The sequence below is a fragment of the Aplidium turbinatum genome, chromosome 10 (assembly GCF_918807975.1).
Source record: "Aplidium turbinatum chromosome 10, kaAplTurb1.1, whole genome shotgun sequence".
In the NCBI taxonomy this organism is placed as follows: domain Eukaryota; kingdom Metazoa; phylum Chordata; class Ascidiacea; order Aplousobranchia; family Polyclinidae; genus Aplidium; species Aplidium turbinatum.
This window is the reverse complement of record NC_137481.1, coordinates 9,569,081-9,576,828: the sequence shown is the minus strand read 5'-3', so window position 1 is coordinate 9,576,828 and position 7,748 is coordinate 9,569,081. Positions and strand designations below refer to the sequence as shown.

At 34.0% G+C, this 7,748-nt stretch overlaps 1 pseudogene; it reads right to left on the bottom strand.

Moving 5' to 3' along the window:
- Positions 1-326: 326 nt before the first annotated feature.
- Positions 327-2,825, bottom strand: LOC145778302 (serine/threonine-protein phosphatase PP1-gamma catalytic subunit B pseudogene; annotated as a pseudogene).
- Positions 2,826-7,748: the final 4,923 nt, after the last annotated feature.

The following is a 7,748-nucleotide window of genomic DNA, read 5'->3' as shown; positions in this document are numbered from 1 at the left end:
TTGATTATAGGTACCGGTAACGAAAGCGTGTTCAACTGTTCAGTGCCTTGTATTAAGTCACGAATTATAATATTTGACTTTTCTGGCGTCCTTTTTCTTCCACATCTCGCGTCACTAACTCTGAGATTACCTTTTTTGGTTAAGTCTTATTTCTATGTTTTGGTTTAGTCTTATTTCTTCTATTTATTTCTGTGTTTATTTTTTAAACATGTATCGTATTCATGCGTCCACTGTATCAGTCTGCAATCGCGACTCTTTATTATTGCTTAAACAAACAGTTGCTTGTGTTCAAATTTCTGGCTGCTTTCTGCATGCAGTGTCATGTATTCCTTTCCGCTGTGAATTGATTGCTTAAAGTAGCCTTATACTTTTTGAATAAAACAAGACTTCATCAGCAGTAAAAGATAGTCTTGTTTGTTTTAAATTTCAGCTTTATTGTGTTTAATATTCGCTTTTGAATGTTTTTACACCAGTTATTAAGTTTAAAAATAAACGTTTGGTAGTTAAACATTATGTTTGAAGGAAGTGGAAGGTAACCCAAGTCCCAAGGTATCAGCTGATCACGACTTTGCTGTCATTCGAATCATTGCGATCAAATTCAAACATCACAGAAAGTTTCGAGACTCGATCAGAGGAAAAGTCGTAATTGCTTATCAATTCAAATTCCTTACATTAAAACAGCAGTTCGGTATTGACCACCAACATGTACTTTATTGTGCGAAAGTCAAAACATTAGACATGATCACATCAAACGTGTCCATGATACCGCAATGTTGGTGAGTTCCTTAGGTAGGCCTGCTAATTTGATGACCATGGTGTGACAGAGACATCAACAAACAAATTTCTCGCAGACTCAACAAGCAAAAGTTAACCTTACGTTGCTTCAACATTTCCAGAAGTTTGACCCTTTTTTTGCTGGGGTTTACAAAGCTTGGCCGTCATCATACGTTTTTCTTCAAATAAAAATGTGCTATTGAAGTCAGTTGGTTATAAGCACACGGAAAAGTAAAATCTTAATTCAACACAGTATAAAACAGCCACTGACACGATACATATGAGGCCTAGATGTATAAAATTAATTACCTCCGTGACGATGAGGCTTAGTATTATTAAAAAAATTGCTCCAGTTTGCAGGACAGCAGTTGTTCAATTGCCTTAGCTCCACATTGACGATTTGTTTGTGCAAACAAGTGTCAGGTCACGATTTAATTTTAAACCAAGAGGGTAAAAGTTTGGTTTGAACGATTGATACTCAATATTCGTCAATTGTACTGCTAGTTTTACAAAAAACATGTGAAGACAAATGATAAACCAAAGAAGTAGTAACAAATTCTGCTCATGACACTACGGAGCGACATGAATTGAAAAGACAAAAGTAGATGCACAGAAAATCTACATTATTTCCGGTGCAAATCTTCAGTGATGCAAGTTGTAACAATCATGTTAAGATATGATGCATAAAAAGAAATCACGACTTGCTCCCGCAATCAAATGTGACACACAATTTTCTATTTCATAAGTTGAAAATAATCCACCATAATCGAATACTGCGTAGGAGTATAAGCATCTGAAATCATTTCCTAAAAATTGTTGATTGATTAAATTCAATGCATATCAAACCAGCAGCTTTGGGGCCAGTAAGCACATAACCTCATTACTTTGAATCTACCAAAGAAAAATACGTGACATCAGAAAAAAGGCTTAGATTTTCAATTAATTTACAGTTAAAACAGTAAAAAAAGCTGCGACATCTAAACCCTACGTTTATATATAGTGTCTTGTAACGCAAAGCAAATAGTTATTTTTTGGGTTGTTTGTTTTTGTTTGCACTGTTCCGGGGTGGTGTAACAGGTCGACCAGTATTCAAGCCTCCATAAGGGAACTTCTTTTTGTCAGCTGGTTTTAGAATTTGAAAGGAACACATCAGCGTTTCATCAACACTCATCATCGCTCCAGCATTATCAAATTCGCCACAATAGTTGGGAGCTGAGAATAGCGTAACCACTTGTCGTTTGGCAAAGAACTCGTAACCATCTTCAACTACTTGGTGGGCCCTGCAAATCAGATCCAAGTCATGTTTGTGCAAAAACTTTGCCACAACTTCAGATCCAAATGTAAAAGATACGCCACGATCATTCTCTCCCCAGCCAAAGACTTCCTTATCGGGATCGGACCATAAAAGATCACAAAGAAGACCCTGATCTGGGACATCAGTAGGTCTCATGATACGTCGGATCTGTTCCATTGATTGAAGGTCTGGTGACAGACCTCCATGACAGCAAAAGATCTTTTCATCAATAATTGCAGCAAGAGGAAGACAGTTAAAACAATCAGTGAAAGTTTTCCATAACTTGATGTTATAACGACGTTTGCATTCATCATAGAAACCATAAATCCTGTTGATGCTTGCACATTCATGGTTTCCTCGTAACAAGAAGAAATTCTCAGGGTATTTGATCTTGTATGCAAGTAGCAATGCAATGGTTTCCAGGGACTGTTTACCTCTGTCAACATAATCACCCAAAAATAGGTAATTTGACTCTGGCGGAAACCCTCCATACTCAAACAACCGCAATAAGTCATAATATTGCCCATGGATATCTCCACATATTTTCAAAGGAGCTTCCAATTCCAGTAAAATAGGCTGGCTGAGAAAAATTTCTCTTGACTTGAGACAAAGACCACGGAATTCGCTTTCAGTGAGTTGCACATTTTTGCCTGGTCTCGAACCTCTAACTTCCAGAAGACTTCCAATAATTTTGTCAACATTAAATTTATCAGCATCAGCCATTTTTGGGTGTAATTTTGACAGTCAACTAAAACCTAGCACTGAAAGTAGACAAAATCAAAGTAGTATTGGAAATACGCATAGCCTAGTGAAATTTTACTTTTCAAAGAGAGAGAGAGAGAGAGAAACCTTTTATTTTGTCTGTTGCGAGAAAAGTATACGGTACAAAATATAGACAATGCAAATAAAATAGCACCATAACTAGAATCTACAAACAGACAGGAAGCAGCGAAAGACTATATTAGTCATCGAGTCAGCTGCTTCCCGTGTTTTTAATGTGACAAATGTCAAACATCGGCATTACGTTGAAACCAAGATATGCGTTAAAATAGGATAAGCTTAAGTTCCGTAAAAAATGAAAACAAAAAGTTGTTTACTGCTGCGACAGTCAAGTGAATTGCTGTGATTTTATTCAAATATCAAAAAGTATCATGCCCTACAAAAGTAGTAAGTTATGAGAAAAAAAACAAACAAAAAACTAAGCATAAACAACAACTTCTAACTGCTAGCATAAAAGACGAAACAGAAAACACTAAAAGTAGGCCTAATCATAGTATATAACTTTAAACCTTAACAAAATCAGTCAGTTTATAGGCCGACTTGAATACAGTTAATAAGATGACAGCCGTTAATAAATAGTACTTAGCACTAGTTCGTGAGTAGTAGACCTAGGTCTACGTAGTATCAACAATGTTCAATCCGAAAAATTTGCGATAACACTCGTCAATGTTGTGGCAATAAAAACAGTCACAGACAAAGTTTTTTCATATAATAAATTTTACATTTTTTTGTGAAAGTTTTTACACTCGTAGCCCCTACTACTTCAGAAGGTAAATCATTCCATATTTTTGGGCCTAAGAATTTCAAACTGCCTTGGCCTTTTCTTGAGCTGACACTACGTAAGTGAAAGTTATTTTTTTGAGAAGCTCTAGTGCCATGGCAATGTACTTCAGTAATTTCCTTAAAGTAAGGTTCAAAATAGCTTGGCAATAGCATATTTTTAAATTTAAAGACAAATTTAGAAATTTCTAATTGATGCAAGTTAGTGATGGGAAGTATGTCGAGATCTTGGTACAGTAGTGAAAGTTTTGCTCTTCTGTTGCTAAAGGTTATTGTGCGAATGATTCGATTTTGCATTGTCGAAATTTTCTTGAGCAGTTTTTGTGTGCTTGAACCCCAACATAAAATGCCATATTGTATTATTGATCGTGCAAGAGCATAGTACAGTGTTAACATGCTTTGTTTGTTTGTGTAGTTTCTAATTTTATAAAATATTCCAGATATTTTTGCCAATCTCCCAGATAGATCTTCAATGTGATAATTCCAACTCAGTTTGTCATCAAGAAATATGCCAAGATATTTGATGTTGTTTGTTTTTTGAATTTTTGTGTTGTTTAAGACTACATTTAGTTTTGAAGTTGACCCTCCTTTTCGTTCAAGTAACATGTAAAATGTCTTGGAGTAGTTGATACATAATTTGTTTGCATTGAACCAATCAGTGATACGCTGCATCTCAATTTCAGTGTTTCGCTGCAGTTGCAAAATAGATGTTGCTGAAGTAAAAAAAACAGTGTCATCAGCAAATAGCTGAGAATCGAAAGTTGTTATAAGAGGCAAATCATTTATGTAAAGCAGAAAAAGCAATGGTCCAAGTATAGATCCTTGAGGAACACCACATGTGATATTTTCATGCTTTGATTTGAAGCCATCAGCAGAAACATATTGTTGGCGGTTGTGTAAGTAAGATTTTATAAGGCCTCCCATTAAACCTCTCAGGCCATAAAACTCCAGCTTTTTTAGAAGTATTTGGTGGTTAACGGTGTCAAACGCTTTTGCTAAATCAAGAAATAACAGGTAAACGTAATGATTTTTTTCTTTGAGTTCAATTAGTCTTTCATGAAGATTACTTAATGCTAACGTTGTAGAATGACCTTCCCTAAATCCAAATTGTTGATCATTAATCACGTTGAATTTGTCAAGAAAGCTCATCAAGCGTTTGTAAATAATTTTTTCTAAAAGTTTGCTGATATTTGAAAGCAAGGAAATAGGACGGTAATTAGTTGGATCTGCTTTTGCCTTTTTCTTGAAAATAGGAATAACTTTTGCAATTTTTAGAGCGTCAGGAAATATTCCTTGTTTCAAGCATGCATTAAAAAGTTTAGTTAAATGAGGTGCAATAATACTTTTTGATAACTTTAACATTCGAGAAGAGATGTCATCTGGTCCATCCGATTTTTTAACATCTAGTTTGTTTATTAGGCATTCGACTTCATTTTCATCAGTTTCATATACCGCACATGTTTGTTTTAAAGCAGGCCCCATGAATGAATCAAAGTTTGACTTTTGCTTTAAGTGTGAAGTTAATTTTTCGCCAATATGTGTAAAGTGGTAGTTAAGTTGGTTGCATATTTGTTCTTGTTTTTTGTATGAAATGTTTTCTGCAATAAGTTCATTGGGAAGAGTATTCGTTTTAGCTTTCTTTTTTTGAAGAAGTTCATTGATAGATTTCCATGTTTTTGATGAGTTGTGTCTCGATTCATTGAAGCGTTGTTTGAAGTAGTTTTGTTTTGAGATTTGTTTAATGTGAGTTAATTTGTTTCTATATTTCTTGTAAAAAGATACTTTTTCAGGACAATTTTTTTTGTAGCAAAGTTTGAATAATTTATTTTGGTGTTTGATTGAAACCAGAATTCCTTTTGTGATCCATGGCTTGTTGTACAATCCAGACTTTTTCCTACTGAGTTTTTTTAATGGGAAATGAGAGTTGATTAGTGTTTGCAAAATAAGTATCAATTTATTAGTGCTGTCGTTAATATTTTTATAGCTTGTGGTTAATTTTAGGTTTTCAAGTTGATCTGAAAGTTCACTCAAAAAAGCATCAATTTTATTTTCTTCAATTTTTCTTGTCAAATACGGACGTTTTTTCATTTTGCGTGGTACAGTTTTGATTAATAAAAATGTTGGTAAGTGATCAGATATATCATAAGTCAATACATTAGTTTGTGCACTTTCACTGTTATTAGTATAAATGTGATCAAGTAATGTTGACGAACTTTCGGTAATTCTGGTAGGCACATTAATCAAGTTTGAGCATCCCAAAGCAGTTACAGCTTGCAAATAAGAAGAAATTTTGGATTCTTTATTAGATTTGGCTAAATCAATGTTGAAATCACCCAAAACGAAGAAGTCACAACGTTCTTTTTGAATCATGTGTAAAGTATCACTGAATTTATCCAAGAAAACTTCATAATTTCTGTAAGATGGATGTCTGTATACAACGCCTATAATAATTTTTTTAGAATTGGTATGAGACAGCTCTATCCACATGTTTTCACAGTCTTCGATTATAAATTGTAGATCTTGTCTTTCAGAGTAAATGATTGAGTTATGAAGGTACATTCCAACGCCACCAGCAGTGGTTGGAGAATCAGCTTGTATGAATTTGTATTCAGCAATATTAACTAATGGATTTTCCATTTTTAATTTAGTTTCCGTTATGCACATTATATTAGGTTTAAAATCCAACTGAGTCATTAATTCTTCTAATTTAAATTTGTTTTTTATTAAGCTAACCATGTTGAAGTGAAATATTGAGAATTTTTTTTTTGATCCATGCTTTAGTTTTGTACGTATTTCAGCAACGTCTGCATACTCAGAGGTGGTGACGATGGTTTTCTTTGACGTGTTTTCAGTGGCAAAATTTGCAGGCGTAGTAAATGTGTTCTGGTCATGAGAATATGTTTTGTTACTAGAGAGGGAGTTTTTTGAGTAAGAATTTACGTAGTCAGCAGACATTGCAAGAAAGAAAATGTTTCCAATAGACAAACAAACAACCAATGATATAGGATACAAAAGATAACGGAATGATTGTACAACAAAACAAATAAGTGAATAAACCACCAACACCTGCATTTATATCTTATAATCAATATAACAGAACTGAGAAATTACTTAGGCTATGGGTGACAAAAGAGACAATTTAATGCAAGAACTTGCAATTAATTAAGACTAAATAGAACGTTACAGCAAATCAAGTCGAAGTAGTGTGAGAAAAAACTTAGAAACAAAATCACTATTAATACGTCATAATAAACAAGTTTAACAAGGAAGTTAAAACATCAGCCTTCTACCGTACGTACCAAGTTAGTGTTATTTAAGTAGAAATTTACAATAAAAAGTTAGTGGTGAACTACAAACTATTGGCCAACAAAAGAAAATTAAAGAAAAGGCAAAGTTGTAACATACAGTAGGCCGACAATGAAAAAGTCCAGATTTAATCCTTTAGAAAATTGATTTGGTAGGTCATAAACAACCTTTTTCTGAGTCAATGGTTACAGCACCAAACCTGGACAGGGTTTTCTCTTGTTCTGGGTGAGAATGAAGGTTGACAACGGTTAGGTAAAATATGAAGACGTCCGAAAAGATTTCTTGTTACTTTTCTTCAAAGTTCAATTAACTCTGAGCAATCCAACTCAGAAAATGCAACTAACAGAATGGCTGCCAAATTCACTGATAGCTTCTAGCTTGCCTAAATCAAGGTTTCTTTATAGTGACCTCTTTCTACGAGTTCTTTTTCAATTTCGAAAGTTTTGCTACTGAAATGATCACAATTAAATACCTTTCTTATTTTGTCCGAATTTAGTTATTCTCCAGGTCTTAGTTTTTCTTGAGTCCAATTTATATATTTAGACCTGGAGAGCAAAATCTTTGCTGTTTACTTTATAAAAGCGCGGGAAAGAGCTGACAGTGTGTACAAATGTGTACAGTGTGTACAGTGTGACAAAGTAGAAAAAAACATAATTTATCAAATTACACACTTGTTGCTGTTGTTACATTTATCAGCAATGTTCAACAGGTGCAAAAAATAGACAACTCTGGTGGTAATGAAGCTCATTTAACCAAACTTAAATTTAGCAAGTGCGACAAAATGATATAACTTGGAATATAAGCTAACAATAAT